Source organism: Python bivittatus, unplaced genomic scaffold (assembly GCF_059951505.1).
Source record: "Python bivittatus isolate LINGU-HERP-01145 unplaced genomic scaffold, Pbiv_v1 ctg000080_np1212, whole genome shotgun sequence".
In the NCBI taxonomy this organism is placed as follows: Eukaryota; Metazoa; Chordata; class Lepidosauria; order Squamata; family Pythonidae; genus Python; species Python bivittatus.
Genome location: NW_028277035.1, coordinates 39,744,389 through 39,771,339, shown reverse-complemented (window position 1 = coordinate 39,771,339; position 26,951 = coordinate 39,744,389). Strand labels below are relative to the sequence as shown.

The following is a 26,951-nucleotide window of genomic DNA, read 5'->3' as shown; positions in this document are numbered from 1 at the left end:
AGGGCTGCTGTGTTGCTCATGCGCATAGCCAGGGTGGCCGCCCAGTGGCGGTTCTACTCCGCGCGCTGCTCTGACATGTGTTTATTCAACCAGTGAAAAGCGCCAATTATGGTCACGTTTGCATGTTGCGTGAGTCTCATATACGGGCTACGCAATGCTGATAGATCTTTGCACTCAGTAGCTCTCGGGGTTTGCTTAGCATGTACCTGCTTAGCGTGTACCTAATAAGGTAGCAACGAAAGCGATCTTCTTCGCATCCAGGAAAGCTATGGAAGTGAGCGGTTTCCTCTTCTGGTAAACTAGGGCAGCAGTTAAAGCTGTTTTCACCCAAGTTTGGGAATATTACAAGCTCCACTGAATTCGTGGGGGCTTATCCCGGGGAGAGAGGATTGGGCTGTGTGCCCATTTTAAACACACGGGCAGTTGGATTCTGTGTCTAGCTGTCATTCCATACGTTTCGTTAATTATAAACCCTAGTAAATTTATTTTAAAGTCTATTTTAAAACAGAAGTAAAACTCACTTAGAAGTAAATCCTACCTAGACTTTCTGAAGTAATTGCATAAAATTATGTCAATTCTGAGAGCCAGTTTGGTCTTAGCGGTTAAGGCACCAGGCTAGAAATCCGGAGACCATGAGTTCTAGTCATGCCTTGGGCATGAAGCCAACTGGGTGACCTTGGGCCAGTCACTCTCTCAGCCCCAGGAAGGAGGCAAGGGCAAACCGCTTCCTAAAAACCTTGCCAAGAAACCTGCAGGGACTTGCCAAGCAGTCACCAGGAGCCAAAAACTGACTTGAAGACACCAAAACAAACAAAAAAAAGGCAACCTTACAATGAAGCAAGCCCTTTTAAATCCTGATGGGCTTTATTTCAGGTTCATAGAATAAAATTCAACTCAGAGCCCTCAAACTTTTTGGGTTGGTAATTAGCAATTTTGAGGACATATAGTGGTCGTGCTCACAAAATGGCATCTGGATGGTGTGGCTTGCTGCTCATCAAGTAGCTGTAATGGGGGATATTCTGTTACAAAGCACCAACCTGTCATCCTCTCTATCCCCCTCCGCCCATAAGTCACTCTGTATTACTCCAATTTACCTTTTAATTATGTGGGTATGCTTTCAAACAACTTATGCAGATTAGGAGTATGCAGTGCTTTGGATTCAAAAGCAAAAGTGTTTTGGAGCATAAATGAACCTTCCCAGGGAGGAAATGAAATTTATCTATAGAAAATAATTGAGAATTTGAATTGATTTTTTTGTTGTTGTTGTTTAGAGTTCTGGGACATATGAACCTTGGAGATAATTTTATTAAATGGGTGAGGTTGATTTATACTTCTCAGCATAAATAATTGTTAATGGAGAACTAACAAAACCTTGTGAGATTCAAAGAGACAAGACAAGGATGTCCACTGTCCCCACTTTTGTTCATTTTGGTATTGAATAGAGACATAAGACAAGATCAGAGAATTGTGGGAATTAGGATTAAAAAAGAAACTTATAAATTAAGGGCATTTGCAGATGACTTGGTGTTAATTTTAAAAGACTCACCAGAGGGAGTAGAAGCATTAATGGGAAAATTAAAGGACTTTGGTACATTAGCAGATTTCAAGATTAATAATCAGGCGACAAAGATGTTAACAAAAATATGAAATTAGAAGATCAAATAGAACTGATGGAGAAAACTGGTTTTAAGACTGAGAAAAAAATAAAATACTTGGGTATTACTGTGACAAATATGAATTGTATGTTATTTCAAAATAATTAAGACATGGACTGAAATTAAGGACATGTTAAGATGGGAGAAATTAAAATTGTCACTGTTGGGGAGAATTTCTGTGATAAAAATGAATGTTTTGCCAAGAATGATGTTTTTGTTTCAGAAAATTTTATTTATTTATTTATATTTCAAATTTGTCACCGTCCATCTCACTGTGAGGTGACTCTGGGCAGTTTACAGTAAAAATACCTGTTTTGACAACAGATGTACCATTTAAACAATGGCAAAAAGATATATCTAAATTTATATGGCAAGGGAAAAAAACCACAAGTTAAATATATGTGTTTTATGTGTGTTATGTGTTTTATGGTTTTTATATTTTTAAAGCTGCATTGGGGTGGCATTAATTTCGTTGTACAAGTTGTACAATGACAATAAAGATTTCTATTCTATTCTATTCTATTCTGTTCTATTCTATAAAGTGTGACAAGATGTAAAGGAAAGAGGAGGATTGGGTTTACTGGGTTTGAAATTGTATTTTGCAGCTTGTTTGGTCTGGGTGAAAGAATGGATGTTGCTGAGAAACAAGAGACTTTTACAGTTAGAGGGTCACAACCTGAGATTTGGATGACATGGATATTTATGGTATGATACAGTTAACATTAATGTGAACTTTAAAATTTTATTAGACATGCCTTATTGAGAATATGGAATAGATATAAACCCAGGTTGTGCCTGAAAATACCTTTATGGATCTCAGCTCATGAAGCATATCATAGAAGAGAACTGGCAGACTAATATAAATGGTTGACGTACCAGGACTTATTGGAAAACTATCAAGGGGAATTTAAGATCAAATTAAAAGAGCAATTAATAGCAGAAGGATACAGTTGTCAATAGTCTTCCCATTTAGAGTTATCTGAAAGATTTAAAATGGATAAAAAACTTAAGGTATGGAGCAAAGTAAGACAGAATTTGAAATACAATTGTGTGAGGATGATGAACATGTAATTGCTAAAATGTACAAACTTTTGTGATGGAAAAATAAAATAAAGCTGGAAACTCTCCCCCTTCCCTTTTGCCTCTCCTGCAGCAAACTCTTTACTCCCCCCTTCCCCCTGCCTCTATTTCTGCCCCCCCCTTCCCCTTGCCTCTCCTGCAAACTCTTTCCTCCGCTTCCTTCTGCCATTCTTTGCTCATGCAAAAGAGAATCAGTCCTAGGCTATGGCATGACCCAAAGATGATCATGTTTCTGCTACTGAAATAGCCCTCTTACAGTGGGGCAAAAAAGTATTTAGTCAGCCACCAATTGTGCAAGTTCTCCCACTTAAAAAGATGAGAGAGGCCTGTAATTTTCATCATAGGTATACCTCAACTATGAGAGAGAAAATGGGGAAAAAAATCCAGAAAATCACATTGTCTGATTTTTAAAGAATTTATTTGCAAATCATGGTGGAAAATAAGTATTTGGTCAATATCAAAAGTTCATCTCAATACTTTGTTATATATCCTTTGTTGGCAATGACAGAGGTCAAACGTTTTCTGTAAGTCTTCACAAGGTTTTCACACACTGTTGCTGGTATTTTGGCCCATTCCTCCATGCAGATCTCCTCTAGAGCAGTGATGTTTTGGGGCTGTCGATGGGCGACACGGACTTTCAACTCCCTCCAAAGGTTTTCCATGGGGTTGAGATCTGGAGACTGGCTAGGCCACTCCAGGACCTTGAAATGCTTCTTACGAAGCCACTCCTTCGTTGCCCGGGTGGTGTGTTTGGGATCATTGTCATGCTGAAAGACCCAGCCACGTTTCATCTTCAGTGCCCTTGCTGATGGAAGGAAGTGTTCACTCAAAATCTCACGATACATGGCCCCATTCATTCTTTTCTTTACACGGATCAGTTGTCCTGGTCCCTTTGCAGAAAAACAGCCCCAAAGCATGATGTTTCCATCCCCATGCTTCACAGTAGGTATGGTGCTCTTTGGATGCAACTCAGCATTCTCTCTCCTCCAAACACGACGAGTTGAGTTTAGACCAAAACATTCTACTTTGGTTTCATCTGACCATATGACATTCTCCCAATCCTCTTCTGGATCATCCAAATGCTCTCTAGCAAACTTCAGACGGGCCCGGACATGTACTGGCTTAAGCAGGGGGACACATCTGGCACTGCAGGATTTGAGTTCCTGGCAGCGTAGTGTGTTACTGATGGTAGCCTTTGTTACTTTGGTCCCAGCTCTCTGCAGGTCATTCACTAGGTCCCCCCATGTGGTTCTGGGATTTTTGCTCACCGTTCTTGTGATCATTTTGACCCCACGGGGTGAGATCTTGCATGGAGCCCCAGACCGAGGGAGATTATCAGTGGTCTTGTATGTCTTCCATTTTCTAATTATTGCTCCCACAGTTGATTTCTTCACACAAAGCTGCTTGCCTATTGCAGATTCAGTCTTCCCAGCCTGGTACAGGTCTACAATTTTGTTTCTGATGTTCTTCAACAGCTCTTTGGTCTTGGCCATAGTGGAGTTTGGAGTGTGACTGTTTGAGGTTGTGGACAGGGGTCTTTTATACTGATAACAAGGTCAAACAGGTGCCATTACTACAGGTAACGAGTGGAGGACAGAGGAGCCTCTTAAAGAAGTAGTTACAGGTCTGTGAGAGCCAGACATCTTGCTTGTTTGTAGGTGACCAAATACTTATTTTCCACCATGATTTGCAAATAAATTCTTTAAAAATCAGACAATGTGATTTTCTGGATTTTTCCCCCCATTTTGTCTCTCATAGTTGAGGTATACCTATGATGAAAATTACAGGCCTCTCTCATCTTTTTAAGTGGGAGAACTTGCACAATTGGTGGCTGACTAAATACTTTTTTGCCCCACTGTAAATGTTATTACATTGAAACAACAGGAGGGCCATCACCTGTCTGCTTAAGGCCGATTAGACAGGTAAAAAAACCTACTGAGTGGGACAATGAATGCAGAAAAATAATGTGAAATAATGTGAGAATAGCTGTTTCATATCTTTCATCTTCTAAATTTTAAGAATAAAAATACCTGCATGATTGAGAGAAAATCTTAGAATATTCAGTTTTGATAAAGAAATAGAAAAAGTTCTTACTGCTCACATTATTGCTGAAATCCTGGTTACTCAACTTTAAAAGTGAATAAGTAGCACTAAACTATGAATAAACCTGCACAGGATTGTTGAACATATGTACTCAAAGAACATATGTACTTCCAAGATGGCAGTTTTAATTATATTGCTTGCCATGTAAACTTGTTCAGAGCTGGAGTGAACGTATTTTTTCTGAATACTGTATTCACTTGGCTCCCATTGTGTTGTTTAGCACCACTGGGCAATGCAGGAATGTTGCCAACTGAATACACTGTTTCTGGAATTAAATATCCCAAGAGTTCATTGCAAATTTTCAGAATGCAAACAAATTCCTGTCAGGAGGAAAATTTGCCAATCTCTTAAAATTATGTTTAATCTCAAATGGAACATTCTTTGCAACTAGCAAGTGAGAATGCTTACTTTTTTCATAGAAAAGGACTCAGCAAAGGTAGGTGCATTTCAGGCATAAATGGGCTCCGAGACCTTGTAGGTCTGGTACAGAGTCCTCCACCCTCACTACTAATGCTGGTGGCCACAGGAGGAAACCATAATCATTTCTGAATAAGACATTTGCTATTTGGCTCCAATCTTCCAGGCTACATAAATCAGGAAATATCAGGACAATCTTGGATTGATTTGTTCTTCCTTTTTTGTCATATATTTCATCAATTTTAGATTATTTCCTGCTTCCACAGGAATAGTCAACTGGTTTGCTCATGTTCTGGTGGAAAGAAGAGATGATCCACTTACTCCTGTGGTTGGCTGACTTATGGAAACCTTAGCTGAAGTCTGAGGAACCTGCAGGATTCTTAGTCTGGTCATCCAGAATCTAAGATTTGTACTTCACCAGCCCCTCTCTGGGTTACTCAAGTTTATTCTGACCTGCTTTGTCTCCAACTTCAAACTTGATAGAAGGGACCCTGAACATATTGAGAAAGATAAAATTAGGATGAATACCTTTTTCAGTGCAGCATACTGAAGAAATATAACAGCCACGTCTCTTGGAACGTGGATCACAACAGAGATCCAAAATAGTGCAGACCTGAGCAAGAAAATTATTCTCCATCCAAATTTTAATTATGGGATGAAGGAGAGTCTTGTTTTTCAGTGTAATTTTCGTGCAATGGGGCTTTCTTCTCCAGGAGATCAACCCCAGAGATCCTTGCTTTCTGATCACTCTCTGAGATAACATAGTTGTATTTTAACTCAAAGCTTAATGCAATATAAGCTGATAAAAGGCAGTCTAGTGAACAAAGGAACTTTGAAAATTTAGATAAATGTTATTTCTTATATACTTTTAAGTACAGTGGTACCTCGAGTTACGAACGCCCCTCCTTACGAATTTTTTGAGATACAACCAGCTCTGGCCCCAAAAATTTACCTCGACTTGCAAACTCCGCCTCGAGTTACGAACCGGATCCGCGGCCATTTTCCCTGCTGCCACGCGGTCGCGGCTTCCTGTGGGCGAGATCGTGGTAGCAAGGGGACGTTCGGTGAGGCTTGTGGTATGTTTTGTGGCGTTTGGAAGGTATTTGGTGTGCTTGTCAGCATGGCTCCAAAGAAAATGCAGAGCAGGCTTGGCAAGAATAAGGCTTTGAAGAAAAAAGTGATGATCGAACTTAAGAAGGACATTATAGAAAAGCACGATCGTGGTATTCGTGTGACTGATCTGGCCTTGGAGTACAAGATGGTGAAGTCAACCATCTCGACTATTTTCATGTTTTTGTAGTTTAAAAATAAAATGCATATGTTTCAGAACTGTTTAACCATATGTATTTACTTTGAACCTTATGGGGGAAATTTGCCTCGTGGTGCGACCAAATTCGGAGGGCGGATTAGCCGTATTTACATTGAACCTTATGGGGAAATTTGCCTCGTGGTGCAACCAAATTCAGAGGGCGGAACGGATTAACCGTATTTACATTGAACCTTATGGGAAAATTTACCTCGAGTTGCGACCAACTCGAGTTGCAACCAGAGTCACGGAACGGATTAAGTTCGTAACTAGAGGTACCACTGTATTTGCTTGAGTATACTTAAGTATATATTTATATGCATACAGGTAGTCCTCGTTTAGCAACTACCTTGTTTAGTGACTGTTCATAGTTACAACAGTGTTGAAAAAGTAACTTTGTGACCCATCTTTGCATTTATGACCTTTGCAGGTCTGTAAAGCAAAGGAAAGCTGAAATAAGATCATAAGCATAGTCACGGTTTCACTTAGTGACCACTTTGCTTAACCAGGTTGCCAGTCCCAATTGTGGTCACTAAATGAGGACTACCTGTACCACTTATTAAAAACCCTTAAAGCAGCTAACACTAAAAAAAACCCCAGTAATTTAAACAATAGTTCACAACAGTTAAAGCATATAGGAAACTATTATATAAAACAGAATAAAATAACAAAGTAGCAACAATGGAAGGTTAAAAATCACAGCCACATTATTATTGCAAATAGAAATGTTTTAGCTGGTGCTGAAAGACAAAAGACACCAGGACAGACAGGGAGCCATCACTGAAAAGGCCCAGTTGTGGGAAGAGCATATGGGAAGAGGCATTTTTTTAGACACTGTAGTCCCAAGCTATGAAGGCCTTTATAGGTTAAAATCAGCTTCTTGAATTAGAACCAGTAAAACAAACTTGGAAACAATTGAGATTGTTACAAAATGTATTGTCGAAGGCTTTCACGGCAGGCATATGATGGCTGGTGTGGGTCTTCCGGGCTGTGTGGCCGTGTTCTGGAAGTTTTGTTTCCTAACGTTTCGCCAGCACCTGTGACCGGCATCTTCAGAGTGCAGGAGCACAGACAGGAGCAGTTCTCTCTGTGCCCAGGGTGATGTGACCCTTTTGTGGGTATTTATAGAGATCCAAGGGGGGGGGGGGAAGGGGGGATTGGGGGGGGTGTTGGGTTACTGAGTGGCTGCTTGTTTTGGTGTCAGAATCTGTGTGTATCTTCCTGGGGATTAGGCAGGGTTTTTTCTTCTATTGAATTGTTAACGAGGGGCTGCTGGGGGTGATTAGCAAGTTCATTGTGTGAACTGTTCACATGTCCTGGTGGTTGAGCTGAGTTCGTTGACCTTTTGCAGGCTGTATTTTTCAGGATTGGTAGCCAGGTTTTGTGGATTTTTAGACTCTCCTCTTTTTTATTGAAACTGTGCTGGTGTTTGTGAATCTCAATGGCTTCCCGGTATAGCCTGGTATAGTGGCTGTTGGTGTTGCCCAGTATCTCTGTGTTTTCAAATAGGATTTTGTGTCCAGTGTGCTTGAGAGCATGTTCAGCTACTGCAGATTTTTCTGGTTGCTGTAGTCTGCAGTGTCTTTCGTGTTCTTTTATCCTGGTATGGATGCTGAGTTTTGTGCTCCCGATGTATACTTGCCCGCAACTGCATGGTATACGGTATACTCCTGCGGCGGTGAGGGGATCCCTTTTGTCTTTTGCTGATTTTAGCACTTCTTGTATTTTTCTGGTGGGTCTGAAGATTGTTTGGAAATTGTGTTTTTCCATCAGTTTTCCCATGCGGTCTGTGACCCCTTTGATATAGGGCAGAAATACTTTGTTGGTGGGTGGCTGTTTTTCTTCTTCAGTCGCATGTTGCTTTCTTGGTTTGATGGCTCTTTTTATTTCATTCTTGGAGTAGCCATTCGCTTGTAGGACCCAATTAAGGTGGTTAAGTTCAGAGTTTAGGAATTGGGTTTCGCAGATCCGATTGGCACGATCCATGAGGGTATTGATAATGCCTCTTTTCTGACGTGGGTGGTGGTTGGAGTTTTTGTGTAGATACCGGTCTCTGTGAGTGGATTTTCTGTAGACTTTGTGTCCTAATTTGAGGTCTGGTTTGCGTATGACCAACGTGTCTAGAAATGGAAGTTGGCCGTCCACTTCTTTTTCCATGGTGAATTGTATATTGGGGTGGACGCTGTTTAGGTGGTTCAGGAACTTCTCTAGCTCTTCATCCTGACTCCAAATTGCGAAGGTGTCATCCACAAATCGGAACCAGACTGTTGGGGTAACGGGTGCGGTTTCTAAAGCCCGTTTTTCAAACTGTCCATGTAGAAATTTGCTACGACTGGGTTCAGGGGGCTTCCCATGGTGACACCGTCCATGTGTTCGTAGTACTCATTATCCCATAGGAAGTAACTGGTTGTTAGGCAGTGCTGAAATAAGGCTATGATGTCTTCTGGGAAGATCTGTTTGATGAGTGCCAGGGTGTCCCTCACTGGTACCTTGGTGAACATGGAGACCACGTCAAAGCTGACCAGTTTGTCTGTGGGGTTGAGTTTCAGGGTGCTGATTTTGTCAATGAAATGTCCTGAGTCTCTGATGTGGGCTGGAGTCTGTCCAACGTGGGTCTGTAGAAGGGTGGCCAGATGTTTGGATAATTCATATGTCGGGGAGCCAATGGCGGTTACGATGGGTCTGAGTGGGATCGAGTCTTTGTGGATTTTGGGGAGTCCGTATAGTCTGGGTGTAAGGGCTTCTGTCTTGCATATGCGTTGAAGTACGTTGGGGTGAAGGGAGGAGCTCCTCGTCAGGGTGTTGGTTTGTCATACGCAAACCAGACCTCAAATTAGGATACAAAGTCTACAGAAAATCCACCCACACAGACTGGTACCTACACAAAAACTCCAACCACCACCCACGTCAGAAAAGAGGCATTATCAAAACCCTCATGGATCGTGCCAATCGGATCTGCGAAACCCAATTCCTAAACTCTGAACTTAACCACCTTAATTGGGTCCTACAAGCGAATGGCTACTCCAAGAATGAAATAAAAAGAGCCATCAAACCAAGAAAGCAACATGCGACTGAAGAAGAAAAACAGCCACCCACCAACAAAGTATTTCTGCCCTATATCAAAGGGGTCACAGACCGCATGGGAAAACTGATGGAAAAACACAATTTCCAAACAATCTTCAGACCCACCAGAAAAATACAAGAAGTGCTAAAATCAGCAAAAGACAAAAGGGATCCCCTCACCGCTGCAGGAGTATACCGCATACCATGCAGTTGCGGGCAAGTATACATCGGGAGCACAAAACACAGCATCCATACCAGGATAAAAGAACATGAAAGACACTGCAGACTACAGCAACCAGAAAAATCTGCAGTAGCTGAACATGCTCTCAAGCATACTGGACACAAAAACCTATTTGAAAACACAGAGATACTGGACAACACCAACAGCCACTATACCAGGCTATACCGGGAAGCCATTGAGATTCACAAACACCAGCACAGTTTCAATAAAAAAGAGGAGAGTCTAAAAATCCACAAAACCTGGCTACCAATCCTGAAAAATACAGCCTGCAAAAGGTCAACGAACTCAGCTCAACCACCAGGACATGTGAACAGTTCACACAATGAACTTGCTAATCACCCCCAGCAGCCCCTCGTTAACAATTCAATAGAAGAAAAAACCCTGCCTAATCCCCAGGAAGATACACACAGATTCTGACACCAAAACAAGCAGCCACTCAGTAACCCAACACACACCCCCAATCCCCCCTTCCCCCCCCCTTGGATCTCTATAAATACCCACAAAAGGGTCACATCACCCTGGGCACAGAGAGAACTGCTCCTGTCTGTGCTCCTGCACTCTGAAGATGCCGGTCACAGGTGCTGGCGAAACGTTAGGAAACAAAACTTCCAGAACACGGCCACACAGCCTGGAAGACCCACACCAGCCATTATTACAAAAAATTGTAAATGTCACTGGATTTTTAAAAGATGGGAGAAAAAATTCTGCATCTTGTTATGTCATGTTTGCATTGAGTTTTAATTTGTTGGCCTCACCCAGATCAGTAAGATTGCTTAAATGGGGATCCTAATCTTTGTGTTCAAAAATGGTTTGTATTTCCAGATGAAAGATGTTGTTTACAGAATGTTGTGAACAGAAGTAGATAAAGCTGCCACTCTCACAATGTTTACTGACCTAATTTTAAAACTCTCCTTGCACACACCAAGATCTTACATGCCAGCCTAGAACCATGGTTAGAGTTATTTTGAACGGCATTTGGTTGTAGAAATGCCATCATGCTATCCTTCTAATCTTGCAGTCAAGTGAATTTTTTTTTAGTAGAAAAGGAAGGAATAGCACCCTCACAGCTGGGGGGGGGTCCTCTTGCCCTCCCCCACATACTGTTGTTACTGTTTTTTGTAAACAGCCAAACACTCAAGGAGAAGGAGAACAATAGAGCAATTTTCCAGGGGAAGATCGGTGGCTTAGTTTTTCAGTGAGAAGTAGCTGCTGGCTCATCTTTTCTTGAAGAGTATAGAACTAATTTTTGTCTTAATAGTTTGCAGTGATCCTCTGTTTTGTGTTCCTGTAGCTTTTTATTGTCCTCTTGTTGAATGTGGAGATTGTTCTTCCTCGTTCTCAGCTGTAGAAGTTTTGCAACTCAATGAAGGTAACAGCCTTGATCGTGGGCTCTTACCTGTTCATGTTTGTTGTTTCTGGGAATTCACTCACGTGGTAAGTCCACTGTGTCACTGCAGTTCATCCTGCGCCTATGCCACCTGGGGATCTGGAAGTTATGGTCCAACTCAGTTGGAGAACATTGCCTTGGGGATGGTTGCTGTACCTTAACACATTAGAGCGGTGTTTCTCAACCTTAGCAACTTTAAGATATGTGGACTTCAACTCCCAGAATTCCCCAGCCAGTTTTAGAGGAAGGATTCTTCTAAGAAAGCTTGCATTGCTTTACAGGCGCCTGCAGAAATTCTGGAGAGCATCTGGCTTCTTCTGGCAGACTCAGTGGGAGACCCTGCACCAATACTTTGGTGGAAATGAATGGATGATCTTATTTGGTGAATTGATTTGAATTGCTGAAGGGCAAAGCCCTGTATCCTTAGCAGTGTCTGGGGGCAAGGGCAAGGGGGAAGTCAAAATACTGTGAACCATATTGCTGTTGATTCGGCAAGCAAAATCTAACACTGACTTCAGTTCAATGACTAGTAATCATTGATGGTATGAGAGAAGGAAATCAAATTCTTCCCCCCATGTCAGCAGGAAATCAAAGCTTCCCATTTGTCTCACCCTACCATTGTTTATCTTAACAATCAAGGCACATGATTAAATTATAGTAAGAATAGGATCATCTAAAAAAGATTAACAACATAGCAGGAAGAATCAGTCCTCCACCCCAGCCCAAAATTAAATAACTAAAGAGCTAGCAGGAAGGGCCAACATTCCTTGAAGCCGTAATGAAATCATAAAAAGATTTCTTCCCAGAAGGGATCTACATTCCAGTTAGACAATACCTGATAAGGCAAACACAGGAAACCCCAGCTCAGTAAGGTGCCTGCCCTTAGAAATCTCCCTAGTCAATTTCACCAGCCAGCTCTCTCTTGGAATCCCGGCTAATTACCTCTTCTAACAATTCCTAGAGGGTGGGCATCCCTTCACATCTTTTAAGGAACAGTAGTATCTTCCCTATAAAAGGAAGTCCTGGGGAAACCCTGAGTGCAGCCCCACAGCTGATTGTCTTGTGTATCTGGGTCTCAGAAAGAGCGATTGATTTTTTCTCCCATTCTACAAGAGGAGGGGAAAAAATGGAGCTGTTTTTGGATTGTGGAAAAGAAATGCTAAATACTGCTTTTTACAGTCCATCTTTATGTGTGAGAAAAGGAAGTCTGTATATACCCTGGCACCTAGGGATACAACTGGTAAAGAACATGTTCCATATTAACTTATTGACAGGTACTTTCAAAGCCCCAATAGCTTCTGCAATTTATTCTGACCTGTTTCTCCCTGAAATGGAAACTGATCCCATGGCATGCTTGTGAGGTAACCATGTGCCCGAAAGGTTGGTGGAGTGTCTCAAGAGAAATGGGGCCCCTCGCCTTGGACTTTCTCTGATGCCAGTTCTGTGTGCCCAAGGGCTCTTTGGAGATGAACAGCAATCCCTTCCCATCACTTCACAGCGTAATATTCCATTCCAAGCAAAATAAATCACCATGTCATTTATTTTACAAAAAGAAAGCCAAAATGGAGAAGCCATATGTGAAAAACTAAGGACACCCTTACTGCTTCCATAGGTATGAAGAGGCTAAGTAGCAGCCAGGTGCTGCTAATCAAATGCCCTTGATCAATTGATCATCAGCAAGTGTGATTACCTCTGTAAAAGCTGAAGTTTTAGGAGTTTGCTGGTCTCGAGCATTGAGGTGTGTGTTAACACAATGCCAAAGAGTAAAGACATCAGCAACGATCTTAGAGAAACAACTGTTGCTGCCCATCAATCTGGGAAGGGTTATAAGGCCATTTCCAAACAATTGTAAGTCCATCATTCTACAGTGAGGAAGATAATTCACAAGTGGAAAACATTCAAGACAGTTGCCAATCTTCCCAGGAGTGGACGTCCCAGCAAATTCACCCCAAGGTCAGACCATGCAATGCTCAGAGAAAATGCAAAAAATCCAAGAGTTACATCTCAGACTCTACAGGCCTCAGCATGTGAAATGTTCAAGTTCATGATATTACAATTAGAAAAAGACTGAACAAGTATGGTTTGTTTGGAAGGGTTGCCAAGAGAAAGCCTCTTCTCTCTAAAAAGAACATGGCAGCACAGCTTAGGTTTACAAAGTTGCATCTGAACAAATCACAAGACTTCTGGAACACTGTCCTTTGGACAGGGCCACGTTTGGCGAAAACCAAACACAGCATATCAGCACAAACATACCAACCGTCAAGCACGGTGGTGGAGGGATGATGATTTGGGCTTGTTTTGCAGCCACAGGACCTGGGCACCTTGCAGTCATTGAGTCGACCAAGAACAACTCTGTATACCAAAGTATTCTAGAGTCAAATGTGAGGCCATCTGTCCGACAGCTAAAGCTTGGCCGACATTGGGTCATGCAACAGGACAATGATCCCAGGCACACCAGCAAATTTACAACAGAATGGCTGAAAAGGAAAAGAATCAAGGTGTTGCAATGGCCCAGTCAAAGTCCAGACCTCAACCTGATAGAAATGTTGTGGTGGGACCTCAAGAGAGCTGTGCATAAACAAATGCCCGCAAACCTCAATGAACTGAAGCAATCTTGTAAAGAAGAGTGGGCCAAAATTCCTCCACAACGATGTGAGAGACTGATAAAGTCATACAGAAAACGATTACTTCAAGTTCTTGCTGTTCTTGGTTCTACAAGCTATTGAATCATAAGGTGTACTTAGTTTTTCACACATGGCTTCTCCATTTTGGCTTTCTTTTTGTAAAATAAATGATGACATGGTGTAATATGTCATGTGTTGTTGTTCATCTGAGGTTGTATTTACCTACTTTTGAGAACTGCTAAGGACCAGATGATTTTTATTATGTCCTGATACATAAAACCATAGAATTCAAAGAGGGTGTACTTTCCTTTTCACACGGGCTGAACATGGAAGATCAAACCATTGTTAGAAAGTAAGCTTACAAGGTTCGTCTCTGGGAATAAACGAGCAGGCAGTTGCTTGAAGAAGAGAGAAAACTTTATTTCTGAGAGCCAGATACACAAGATGATCAGCTGTGGGGCCGCACTCAGGGTTTCCCCAGGACTTCCTTTTATAGGGAAGATACTACTGTTCCTTAAAAGGTGTGAAGGGATGCCCGACCTCTAGGATTTCTTAGAAAATGTAATTAGCCAGGATTCCAAAAGAGAGCAATCGCCTGTGAAATTGACTAGGGAGCTTCTAAGGGCAGGCACCCTACTGAGCTGGGGTTTCCTGTGTTTGCCTTATCAGGTGTTGTCTAACTGGAATGTAGATCCCTTCTGGGAAGAAATCTTTTTAAGATTCAATTATAGCTTCAAGAAATGTTGACCCTTCCTGCTAGGTCTTTAGTTGTTTAATTTTGGGCTGGGGTGGAGGATTCTTGATTCTTCCTGCTACGTTGTTAATCTTTTTGGGTGAGCCCATTCTTACTATAATTTAATAATTTGCCTTGATTGCTGTTAAGATAAGCAATGGTAGGGTGAGACAAATGGGAAACTTTGACTTCCTGCTGACATGGGGGTGGGAGGGTGGGGAAGAATTTGATTTCCTTCTTAAAGCTTTATAGCCTCTGCATGAAGACATGCAGTGAACGGGAGGCCACCATTTCTCTCAGATGGTTCAGTGCTGAACGATTTCTTGTTCTTTTGTTTTTTGAAGGGTGCTATCAATCCCCCTAAGCCAACTGTATCAAGCTTAAACGTGCCCAGTTCCTTCAGTCTCTCAGATGGTTCCACTAAAAGTGTTGTCACTCTTTTGTTCTTTTGAAGGGTGCTATCATTCCTTCTTAGCCTATTTCCTCAAGTCTAAACATGCCCAGCTCCTTCACTCTATCATTTCTAGTTCCCTTACTCTCATGCAATCCAATTCTTGTTGTTCTCTAATTTCTTCCAGAATGTCTGAGGCTTTCTTAAAATGTGGTGCAAATGTGGTACATAGTAGCAGAATAAAGGGTAACAATTACTTCCCATAATTTGAAAACTATACTTTTGTTGATGTAATCCAAAATTGCATGTGCCTTTTTTCCACCCACATCACATTGCTCACTTGTTTTCAGCTTGCAATTCCAAGAATTTTTTAAAAATACTTAAAAAATTATTCCACATCCTATATCTTTGCATTTGATTTTTGTTTCCTAAGGAAAAAAAAGTTGCATTTCTCCATTAAATTTGATTATGTTATTTTCAGAAAGGTCAGAAAATACAAATTGGTGTCATCTCTATTATTATTATTGTTGTTGGTCTTATTATTTTGTAGGAATCTATTGGTTAGTGATAGTTAATTTTTAGAGCTCTCTGCATCACCATATATATATTTGTATCCAATAACTTTTTGCTTTTTCACAAGTCCACCATGCATGATAAAATATCCCTTCAAGTTTTTCACATTTCCAACAATGATTAGAAGTACCTTTATACATCTTAGAAAATTTCTCTGTTGTCATACACCAATGATGCATCATTTTAAAAAAACTTTTCTTTTAAATTGTAAGACAATGTGAATTTCAGTAAGTTTCCATTAGCCCATCTTCCATAAGTTGGGATCACAATTGCCTTTGCCTCTGGTCTGTTTGAAAAGCCAGATTTGTAGAGCCTTGCTGAAAGATGGCATAGTTGGGGCCAGATGAACCTCTGTGCTGGGCAGACCGCACACAGAATATTACATCCAGTTCTGGGCACATTATTTTAGGAAGGACATTGAGAAACAGCAGCACTTCCATAGGACAGCATACCAAGATGATAAGGTGACTGGAAGGAAATTTTGTAAGGGAATGGCTGGCAATACTGGATAAGTTTAGCACAGAAAACAGTAGCCATGATAGCTGTTTTCAGGTATCTGAAAGTCATGTAGAGGATAAGGCAAATTGTTCAGAGTAGTTCTAGAAGACAAGACAAGTAATAATGGATTTAAATTACAAACCAGTAGATTTTGGTTGGACATTAAGAAACATTTCCTCATGTAAAAGCAGAATGGAATCAGCTGTTTTGAGAGAGGCAGTCTTCTGAGAAGCTTTAATGGTTTTCAGGTAATTGGATGGGAGATTCTGTGCTTAAAGTTGGTCTCTAGGATCCATTGCGTTTGTTGCTATTGCATTGGCTTCCCTGCTGCTCAGGGACTTCCCTGCCTGAGTTGCTCGATTCCATTGGAGGGTTAGCAGTAGTCTCCAAGGCTGTTAGGTTTTGGAGACTTTAATCTGCCCTAATGTGCTCTTGAGTCTGGAGTGGCTCAGGAGTTCAGGGCCATCATGGCAACCTTAGATTTAGCCCAGATTATTGAGGGCCTGACTCATACTTGGGGTCACACATTAGTACTGTTTTTTGTCTCAGGGAAGTGGTGACTAATCTGAAAATTACCATCAGTCCTTTCTAGGGTCAGATCACTCTGATTGCTTTTCAGCTGGCTAGTGCTGTCCTTCCCCACAGAGTTTGGGCCCTTTAGATTGGCCCACCCCAGGCAACTAAAGGACCCAGATGGGTTCCAGAGGGACCTTGGGATTTGTCCTGGGGATCTGGTGGGCAATTTGACTGAGGCCTTACTCATTGGCCTTGAATGGGTGGGTATCAAGGGCTTTAGACATAGAACTGATGTTGGGGAAGGAATCAGAAAGCTGTTAAGGGAGGACTTGTTATACAATCCTGAGAAAGAGGGAAGCATGAGAAAGAAACTTAAAATAATGCCCCCCTCCCCCATTTTTGTAAAGCATAATAGAAACTTGGACAAGCTTTGAAGATTGATATCAATCCTTTGATGTCAGGTCAAGAAACAGACAAGGCAGGGATTCCAGGGATGTTTTTTATTGCAGTAAAGCAGAACAACAAAATCTTGAAAACAGTTCAATATGCCACATAACAGCTCTGCTATGCAAGCTGCACTGGTTTCCAGTAAGCTTCCAGGTGCAAATGAATGTGCTGACTGTGACCTATAAAGCCTTTTAGGACATAGCCCGTGGCTTTTTTCTCATTGTTTCTGCCTGTCCAGTAAAATCTGACGGAGTGGGCATGTTCCAAATCCATCTTTAAAGCAGTGTCTCTGATGGACTTAGAAAACTCGCCTTCTCTTACATGGTACCTGTCCTCTGGAATATTCCAAATTTGAGTTGTCTGAACCTTGCTCTTCTTTAAATGGGCCTTGAAGACCTGACTTTTCCTCCAGTACTAGGTTAGGAAGTATGTGCCACTATGGGATTTTTATTGATATGTTTGGTATGTTATTCTCTGGGTGAATACCTTTTATTTGTATTATATTTTTGTATTTGTTTTTATCTTGTATGACATCCACAATTGTTATGAGTTGGGTGGTTTATAAATTTGAGTAATAAATAATGAATACATTTAAATAAAGTCTGGATATTAGGAATCCTGTAGTAGTGGATTCCTGCATTGGGCAGAGGGTTATACTAAATGGTCTTCTTTTGTGTGTGTGTGTTTGTGTGTACACCTTTGAGTCTGTTTTTTGAGTGCAGTTTTCTTGGCAAGGATTTTCAGAAGTGGTTTGCCATTAGCTCCTTCCTAGGGCTGAGAGAGAGGGACTGGCCCAAGGTCACTCAGCTAGCTTTGTGCCTAAGGTGGGACTAGAACTCAGGTCTCATGGTTTCTAGTCTGATGCCTTCACCACTAGACCAAACTAGCTCTTAAATGATCTTCCAACTCTTACATTCTGTGAGGGTCTTTGGCTGCTGCATAAATGGAAAGTGATTCCTCCATGAACAATTAAGAGTTTTCTTTATCAAGACTTGTTGAGAAGAAACATATTGGGTTATAAAACTACTACAACAAAACTATTTCCCCTTTAAAACCAAAATACTTCTGTACATCATGGTTGAGACTTTATTGTCTAATGGCCTTTCTCTGATCTCATGAGCAGACAAGTTGTTTTAATGCAGTTGTTTAACACAACAATCTCCTGACTTTCTTTTATTTTTTTTTATATTTATTTATTTATTTATTTATTTATTTATATATATATAAATATATATATAAAAATTTTATTATATTTTCAAAAAAAGTTAAAATACAGAAAAATAAAGAAAAAGGAGGGGAAAAAAGGGGGGAAAGAAGGGGGGAAGGAGAGGGGGCATAAGAAAGAAAGAGTAGCTTCTGACTTTCCTTGGTACAGGTGTAGATACAAAATATATTCACCTCTTACTCTAATATCTAAAAGTTTACATAGTAAAAAATAGTTTTTAATCTAATATTCAAAAAGATTCCTAAAATCAATCTGTTTGGATAATACATATAATTAGTACAAGATATTTCTATAAGTATAACATCAATCAGCAAATCCCAAAATCAAAGTTGGATTTTTTTGAGTATCAAGCAAAAAGTCTAAGAGTGCTTTCCAGTTAGAGACAAAGTTAGACAGTGCCCTGTCTTTGAAGAGAGTGGTGAGTTTCACCATCTCCACCAATTCCATTACTTTCAATATCCATTCTTCAGCAGTAGGTATTTGTAAATCCTTCCATTTTTGTGTGTAAAAGAGTCTCGCTGCAGCTACCATATAACGAAATAAGTTTCTGTGTTGTCTTTCCATTTGTTTATCCATCATACCTAAAAGAAAAATCTCTGGTTTCAATTGCAAGTCTATTTTCAAAATTTTTTGAATCAAAATACATATCATATTCCAATATTTCTTAGCCTTTTCACAAGTCCACCATAAGTGATAGAATGTACCTTCACATAGATTACATTTCCAACAAACATTTGAGGTTCCTTCATACATCTTTGACAATTTATCTGGTGTCAAATACCAACAGTACATCATTTTATAGAAATTTCCTTTCAACGTATAATTGAGAGTGAACTTTAACCCTTTATTCCACATATTTTTCCACTGTTCTAACGTTACGTTATATCCAAGGTTTTTTGCCCATTTAACCATACAATTTTTAACATATTCATCTTCCAAATTCATCTTTAACAAAAACTTATACATTTTAGCAATAAGATGTTCATCATTAGTACACAAAACATATTCAAACTCAGTGTTCTCAGTGGTAAATTCATAGCTTTTCTTATCTAGTTTAAATTGTTCCAGCAACTGTGCATATGTAAACCATTGGCAAACAAAACCTTCCGATTCTAATTCTTCTCTCTTCTTCAGATTAGGTCCTCCTTCACAAAAAAGATAACAAAGTTGTGTGCATCAACCATGGTTGCTTAACTGTAATTTCTCTTCTATAAAAAGCTTCCTGGGGTGACAACCACAGAGAAGGTTTTGGAGATAATCTTACCTTATATCTATTCTAGTTTCTCATTATAGAACATCTGATAAAGTGATACTTAAAATCAATATTAGCTTTCACTTTGTCATACCATAAATATCCATGCTATCCAAATCTTAACTCATTTCCGTCTAATTCCAATAACCTTATTTTGTAAAGCCATCCATTCTTTCATCTATACCAGACAGCAGGCATCAAAGTATAACTTTAAATCTGGAAGACCTAACCCACCTCTTTCCATCCATCTTCTCTATTTTTGTATCCAGTTTTTGTTCTATTGTTTCACATCTGACATCTATAGTCTGTACAACTTTAGCTGAAAAGTCTTCAAACATCTGCCTCAAAAAATCAAAATCTGCAGAGGCACTTCTATAAGATCTTTTGGATGCCATTTTTAAATCAATATGACCATAAAATTGCCAATGAAAAAGAAATCCACCAAAAGAAACTTTCAGGTAGTGGATTAGTCAAAGATAATATCACCAGAAAGAAAAAAAAACTCCAGAAATTTTCCATTAGCTTGTTTATACAAACTGCCCCAATCAACGCAGAGTAGATAAAAAAGGACAACTTTCTCACGTAGATGCATAAAGCCCAGCAAAATACATCAAAGGCAGATTCACCAAAAAGAATCTAATAAAAAATTACTAATAAAAAAGTAGAAGAAAAAAAGAATCTTTTTGTTTGTTTCTTTAAGAGTCCACAATAATTCAAACTCCAGTACTCTTTGCTTTTTTAGGTGAAACCAATAAGCAAACAGTTAAAAAAAATCAATATTCCCTTGAAATACCTATAATTGCCAAGAGGAAATAGCCCTCTGTAATCTATAAAAATTAAGAAATGGATGGTTGGATCTAGAGTCTGTTTGAATTTTGGCTTCGGTGTAGCTTGGAACTGGATAGAAATCCCACCTCCCAGCTGCTCACTCACCAGGGATCACAAAAACTTCCACTTCATGATCTCCTTGCCAGGAACAGCTGTCCAGAGGACATATGGTCAATTTCAGGTGTTCTTGACTCTGAAAAAATCTTCAGGCTCAAGGGGACCTGCCTGAGCCTTAACTGCTGTGCTGATGGTCCCTTTGAGCAGATCTCAAAGAAGAGACATGTTCAACCCGCCATTGCCACCGGAAGCTCCAACAATCTGACTTTCTAAGATTATTTGATTCTTTAAATGCCATGAGAGTGGGGTTCTTGTGCAAGGTAAAATAAGAGAGAAGATCGAGTAATATATACAAAATAAATGCAGACCAAATTAAAAAACTGAATGACCAGTAAGAATGAAGTATGATAAGACAAGATTTACAATCTTATAAAAGAAATATATGAAGGGGAAGTGGGTGGGTCAAGAGAAAGAGGAAGACCATGAAAATAATGGTTGAATGAAATTGATAAGATCCTAAAAAAGAGATAAGTTCAAAAAGTGAAAGATAACATATGGACATGATGAAAGAAAGGATGATTTGCAGAGGTAGAGAGGTATAGAAAGTTATAGTGAAATATGTTGGTGTAAAGTAGCTTCAGCTGTTTCTTTTTATCTAACAAGTGGAATAGCAGCCCCGCAGAGATCTGCATGGTTCCCACCCTGATGATGTTCTGAAAGTCTTTGAAAACCAGGCTATTCTCCCAGGCCTTGGAGTAGGGTGGTTTCTTCTTTTGCTTGATATGTATGGTTTTTCCTCCGGATATACAGTATGTGATCTGTTTTCCTTTATTATTGCTAGCAGAGTCAGACTGTCTCTAAATTGTACAAATAAATAAACATGTGAATCTTTAATTTCTTTGGCTTACTATTTTTCATTCCTTTTCTCCATTCAGCATAATGTTGTTTAACCTAGAGGGGAATAGCATGATGGGTATGCATGAATATATGAAGTTATTTTCAATCTATTTCTCTTACTTTTGCAGAGTTTTTAATTCTGTGGGTATTAGCTGTCATTTTGTGTTGTCAAGGCAAGTCCACCTTCCCTTCTTCCTCCATGCCATTGAAAGAGGATACAGGGCAGAATCTCATGGTGCTCCATTTGAGATTTCTCTCCTGTTTGATGAGAAAGTACAAATGAACATTGCTTTTGAGTATGATAGTTTGAGCCACTTACATATCCACTTAACTATCATACCCTACAACCCACTCTTAGTGGGCTTGCTAATCAGAATGTTATAGGGTACTCTGTCCAGCACTGCTAAAATCAAGATACTGTATGTGCTATAGCCCTGTTGGGTTTTACCTCTACCCCGATTGTATCTTGGCTGGTGGTGATGGGGTTCCCTTTAGACTGAGAGATCTGAGAATGGGGGACAGAGTGATTGGCAGGGTGAATAGTGTATTTTGGTGGTGTCAGGTAAGAGGAAATATGGTGGGAGTCGGGGGGCAGGCTGCTTGTGGGCAATGCAATCTTGATGTCTTGTACCGATTTCGTGTTCCAGCCCCCTGAGCTCGACCCATTCAGATGATCAGCAGAGGCCCGGGTTTTAGGCTGCTGCTCTTAAATGACAGATCAGTCTGTAATAAGGCACCCCTTATTGCTAACTTGATTATCACAGAGAAAGCTTATCTGGAATGCGTCACTGAGACATGGCTGGCACTGGAGGGAGGGGTTCCTCTCTCAGAAATGTGCCCGGCTAGTTTTTGAGTTTGGCACCAGCCTTGACTACAGGGCAGGGGAGGTGGTGTGGCAGTTGTTATCCGAAAATCTCTGATGGCTACCAGGGGAGTCACTCCACAAGTGCCCAGTTGTGAGACCTTTTTCTTAGATTGGGCTCTAGGGACCAGTTGGGATTGCTGCTACCAGCCTCCCTACTGCATAACAGCCACCCTGCCTGAACTCCTAGATCTCATTGCGGGGTTGGCAGTGGAGTTTCCCAGGCGTATGGTTCTGGGGGACTTCAACCTTCCTCCTCTGGGAGTGGGGTTGGAAACCATGACTTCCATGGGCCAGTCCCAAGTCATCCAGGGCCCAACTAGGAATAGTGGTCACAAACCTGATTTGGTGTTCTTGCATTATGTGATTTGGAATTAATTGGTGGACCTATCTTTGGTCCTCTTGTCATGATCAGATCACTCCTTGGTGGCTATGAGCTTCCCTAGGGCCATACTCCTCTGAAGGGAGGCAGGGCCTATTAGATTAGTCTGCCCCTGGCAACTAATGGACCTGAATGGGTTTCAGAGGGAGCTGGGTGTTATTACTGTGGATCTGCTGCGTAGTCTTGCTGGGACCCTAGTTGCTGCCTGGAATAGGAGGGTAACTGAGGCCTTAGACAGGATTGTGCCCATACAGCCTCTCCTCTCCCGTGGAGCTCATTGTGCCCCATGGTATACGGAGGAACTGAGAGGGATGAAATCAAGAGATGTCTAGAATGTTGCTGACGGGAAATGAAGAACGAACTCGACCAAACACGGGTAAGAGCTGCTATTAAAGCCTACCTCATGCCAATTCATGAGGCAAAGTGGAAATACTTCTCCACACTAATTGCATCTGCAATCACCCAGTGGCCTTCTTTGTTGTTGTTGTTGTTGGGGAAGGAGGACTCAGAGGTTTACCTGCAGGGACATGCTGAGGAATTTGCTGATTTTTTGGAAGATAAAAATCACTCAGATTTGTTCCCAGTTGGATGTTGGCATGGATGCTGATCCAGTGGAGATGCCTGAGGTAAGTTCTTGCCCAATCTGGGAACGGTTTGACCGTTGCTCCTGTGGAAGCGGATAGGATCCTAGGGAATGAGAGCATGGCCATCAGTGTTTTAGATCCCTCCTGATTGATGAAGGCCTCCAGGGAGGTGATGTGTGGGTGGATATTGGTGGTGGTTAATGCATCTCTGAAGGCGGCTGTGGTTCACCCCCTTTTTAAGAAGCCACCGCTAGATCCCACCCCAATTTTCATCCTGTCTCCAACCTTCACTTTTTGGGGAAGATTGTTGAGAAGGTGGTTGTGCTGCAGCTCCAAAGGATTCTGAATGAAATGGATTATCTGGACCCCTTTCAGTCAGGATTCAGGCCTGGATATGGGACAGAAATGGCATTGGTTGTGCTTTTCGATGATCTCTGGCAGGAGTGGAATGGGGATAGTACATCCATCCTTGATCTACTTGACCTCTCTGTGGCTTTCAATACCATCGACCATGGTATCCTTCTGGCCCAGCTTCAGGGGTTGGTTCACTGGGTTGTCCTGGTTCACTTCCTTCCTCTGAGGCCATTCTCAGTCAGTGCTGATTGGGGGTGAGAGGTCCAGCCTGTGGCCCCTGCTTTGTGGGGTTCTGCAAGGGTCAGTGCTTTCCCTGCTCCTGTTTAACATCTACACAAAGCTTCTGGGTGAGATCATCTGCCACTATGGGGTGAGATATCATCAGTATGCAGATGGTACTCAGTTGTACATCTCTACCCATGATGTGATGCTGTGACCACCCTTTCTCGGTGCCTAGAGGCTGCTGAGGTCTGGAAGGGGAACAACAGGTTGAAGCTGAACCCTGGTAATAGAGTGGCTTTGGGTTTGGGGCTCTTTGGTCTCAGGAGAATTACTGTCTTTGGTCTTGGATGGGGAGGCACTACCCCAGACAGACCTGGTGCATAATCTGGAGGTTCTCCTGGTCTCGTGACTCCTGCTCAAGGAGCAGGTGGCAGTCATGGCCAGGAGGGCCTTTGCGCAACTGCAAGTTGTGCGCCAGTTACGCCCATTCCTGGACCAACATGCCCTTCTCACAGTCACCCACACCCTAGTAACCTCCTGTTTGGACTATCGTAACACGCTTTACATGGGGCTGCCCTTGAGGAGTATCTGGAAGCTTCAGTTGGTTCAAAATGCAGTGGCCCGCATGGTTATACACAGGCCTAGATTTGCACATCTGTCACCTCTTTTGCGGGAGCTGCATTGGTTGCCAATTTGCTTCTGGGTCCAATTCAAGGTGCTGGTTATCCCCTTTAAAGCCCTACATGGCTTGGGGCCAGGTTATCTGAAGGGCTGCCTTTCCCCAGGTGCATCTACCTGGCCCACCAGATCGGGGAGGCAGGGGATGTTGCAGGTCCCTTCAATGAGGGAGATCCATCTAGTGGGACCGAGAAATAGGGCCTTGTCCATGGTGGCTCCCTCCCTCTGGGATATCATTCCCCCGGAGATAAGACCGGCCCCCACCTTGATACTTTTCCAGAAGGCCCTGAAGACGTGGTTTTGTCAGCAGGCCCGGGGACCCCAGGGTGATACGGAGCCAATCAAATGTTTGTTGCTGCCAGGGGGGTGGGGGATGGGGTTTCATTGGTTTTTGTATTATGGGTTTTAATTCTGCAAGCCACCCAGAGTCACCATGTGAGAGTTGGGCAGTCATATAAATTTGTTTAATAAATAATAAATGATGTCCTACAATCTATTAAGTTACCTGATCGAACCAGAGATACTTTGTAAATTATTATGTAATATTTATATTTTCCAAATCAATATATTTTTTCCCCTCCTTCCTTCTTCTCTTGTATTTTCACTCTATATGCAGGCAGTCCCTGGGTTAAGAACAGCCAGTTTACAGATGACCCATAGTTAAGAAGAGCCTTTTGTAGCAAAATTCGAGTTAAATATACAATGGTTTGAGTTCATTACACAATACTTATACAGTATTATGCAATAATACTGTTCTGGCTTACATACAAATTTGACTTAAGGACAGACCTTGGAAACTGAACTTGTTCTTAATTTGGGGACTTTTGGGAAGACTTGTTCTCAACAAATCCATGAATGGTTCCTAGTAATTAGTAGCTTAGGATCTTACAAACTGACTTTCTTCTAGAATCTTCCCATGTATTTATGTCAGGCTGTTTAGTTCCCTGGATCCTCTTTGTTAATGGCAAGGAGATTTGCTCTCCTCCAGTCACATGGCTCTTCTATTAGCTCACGAATAATATATACAGGTTTCACTAGACCCTTCAGGATTCATTTCATCTTTCAGTTTGAAACATTAGTCCTACCTCTTCATCCTACTCATCACAATTTCCTGGTAAGAATTCATACTTGCTTGTTGGAGACAGAATCAAATTTGGAGTAGCGCGCTCTTTTCTTTGTTGCTGGTTAGGACTTATTGCTGCTATCTTCACCAGGAAGCTGGTATACTGGTATTTCTTTTGTTCTGAACAATCTGAAATGCTGTTTCTTGTTACCACTTTTCACCAACATTATTTCTCAAGAGTTGTGTGGGTCTCCAGCTGGCCACAAATTTTTAACTGTTTTGAAAATAACTGAACTCTGGCAGTCAAGACTCATTCTGCAGCAAAGGTACAATGGGACATTCAACACAGAACAGCTATTAATACTGGCTTAATATTAAGCCTTATTTTTTACCTGACAACACTGCATCAAGTTGTCTTACCCTATGGAAAATACAATCAGATAGGATGGAAGATAGGATTGGATTTCCACAGTGGGCTGAGAACGGTGAACATATTCTCAAAGAAATGAAAATGAAACTACCTAGTCTTTTGAGGTTTTTATTTTTATACATTTTTGTATTAAAAAGGAAAAAGCATAATTACCACAAATTACAAAGGACTAAAGCACTACTAGAATAATGAGTCACATCAGCCTATAAAGCAGATACTCTGAATAATATTACTGTTTATCATACAGGCTCTCATTCAAGTATTTTACAATTTTTCCTCTTCCTTTCCCCCCTCCCCAATGTGATGATCCTAGCACATGGGTCAAGAATTATATACTATTAACGGGAGATGGGATTGTGCACGGTAGGCTATATTAAGATCTTTTCCTCCCAGGTGATATGTGGTAACAGTTATTTTTAAAGTTTTTTCAAGAATAAATACAGCTGAAAGTGATTACAAACTTATTCGGTTTGTCTTTAGCACAAGGGGCTAGACTGGAGCAAGCACACACACACACACATCCTGCTCATGGAAAGCAGACATACCAGATTTTCGTTTCTACTGTGACAGAGTTTCAACTATACGTACAAAACAATCATGGCATATTTCCCAGATTGCTCATCCAATGTTTTCAGCAGCTTATCACAGACTTCACACCAATGAAACTCCAACCTTTACCATTTAAAACTCTGCTGACTTAGTTTCATGGGATGGAAATCCCAACCATCATGGTTGTGCACTACTGCAGGATACAAGCCAACAATCTGAGGGGAAAGATTTGGCCATGCCTGTTCCAGAGCCACATAAATGCTATTATCAGAAAGTGGTCTTGGAGGGCAAAAACTTCTATCAAGGACATCATACCCTTAGCTGTGGGGGTCTCAGTGGCCCAAGCCATTCTCTTGTACCATGATATATAATGTGGAGAAGAGAACAAAAACAAAAAGCATGAGCAATTTGTGTGAGGGAGAATGAATACATGCAAAACGAATGTCACCAAAGAAAAGGAGGGCTACAGAGGGCCAGACTTGGAAGAACAAAATCTGTAAAACCAAACAGGAATGGTTAAGCCCATGCCCTTTT

General features: G+C 41.2%; 1 long non-coding RNA gene across 1 annotated transcript; it reads left to right on the top strand.

Moving 5' to 3' along the window:
• The first annotated feature begins 87 nt into the window (after positions 1 to 87).
• Positions 88 to 25,839, top strand: LOC148216675 (uncharacterized). Its single transcript, XR_015794804.1, has 3 exons — positions 88 to 2,360; positions 11,534 to 11,669; positions 21,241 to 25,839. It is a non-coding gene; the product is annotated as an uncharacterized LOC148216675 (long non-coding RNA).
• Positions 25,840 to 26,951: the final 1,112 nt, after the last annotated feature.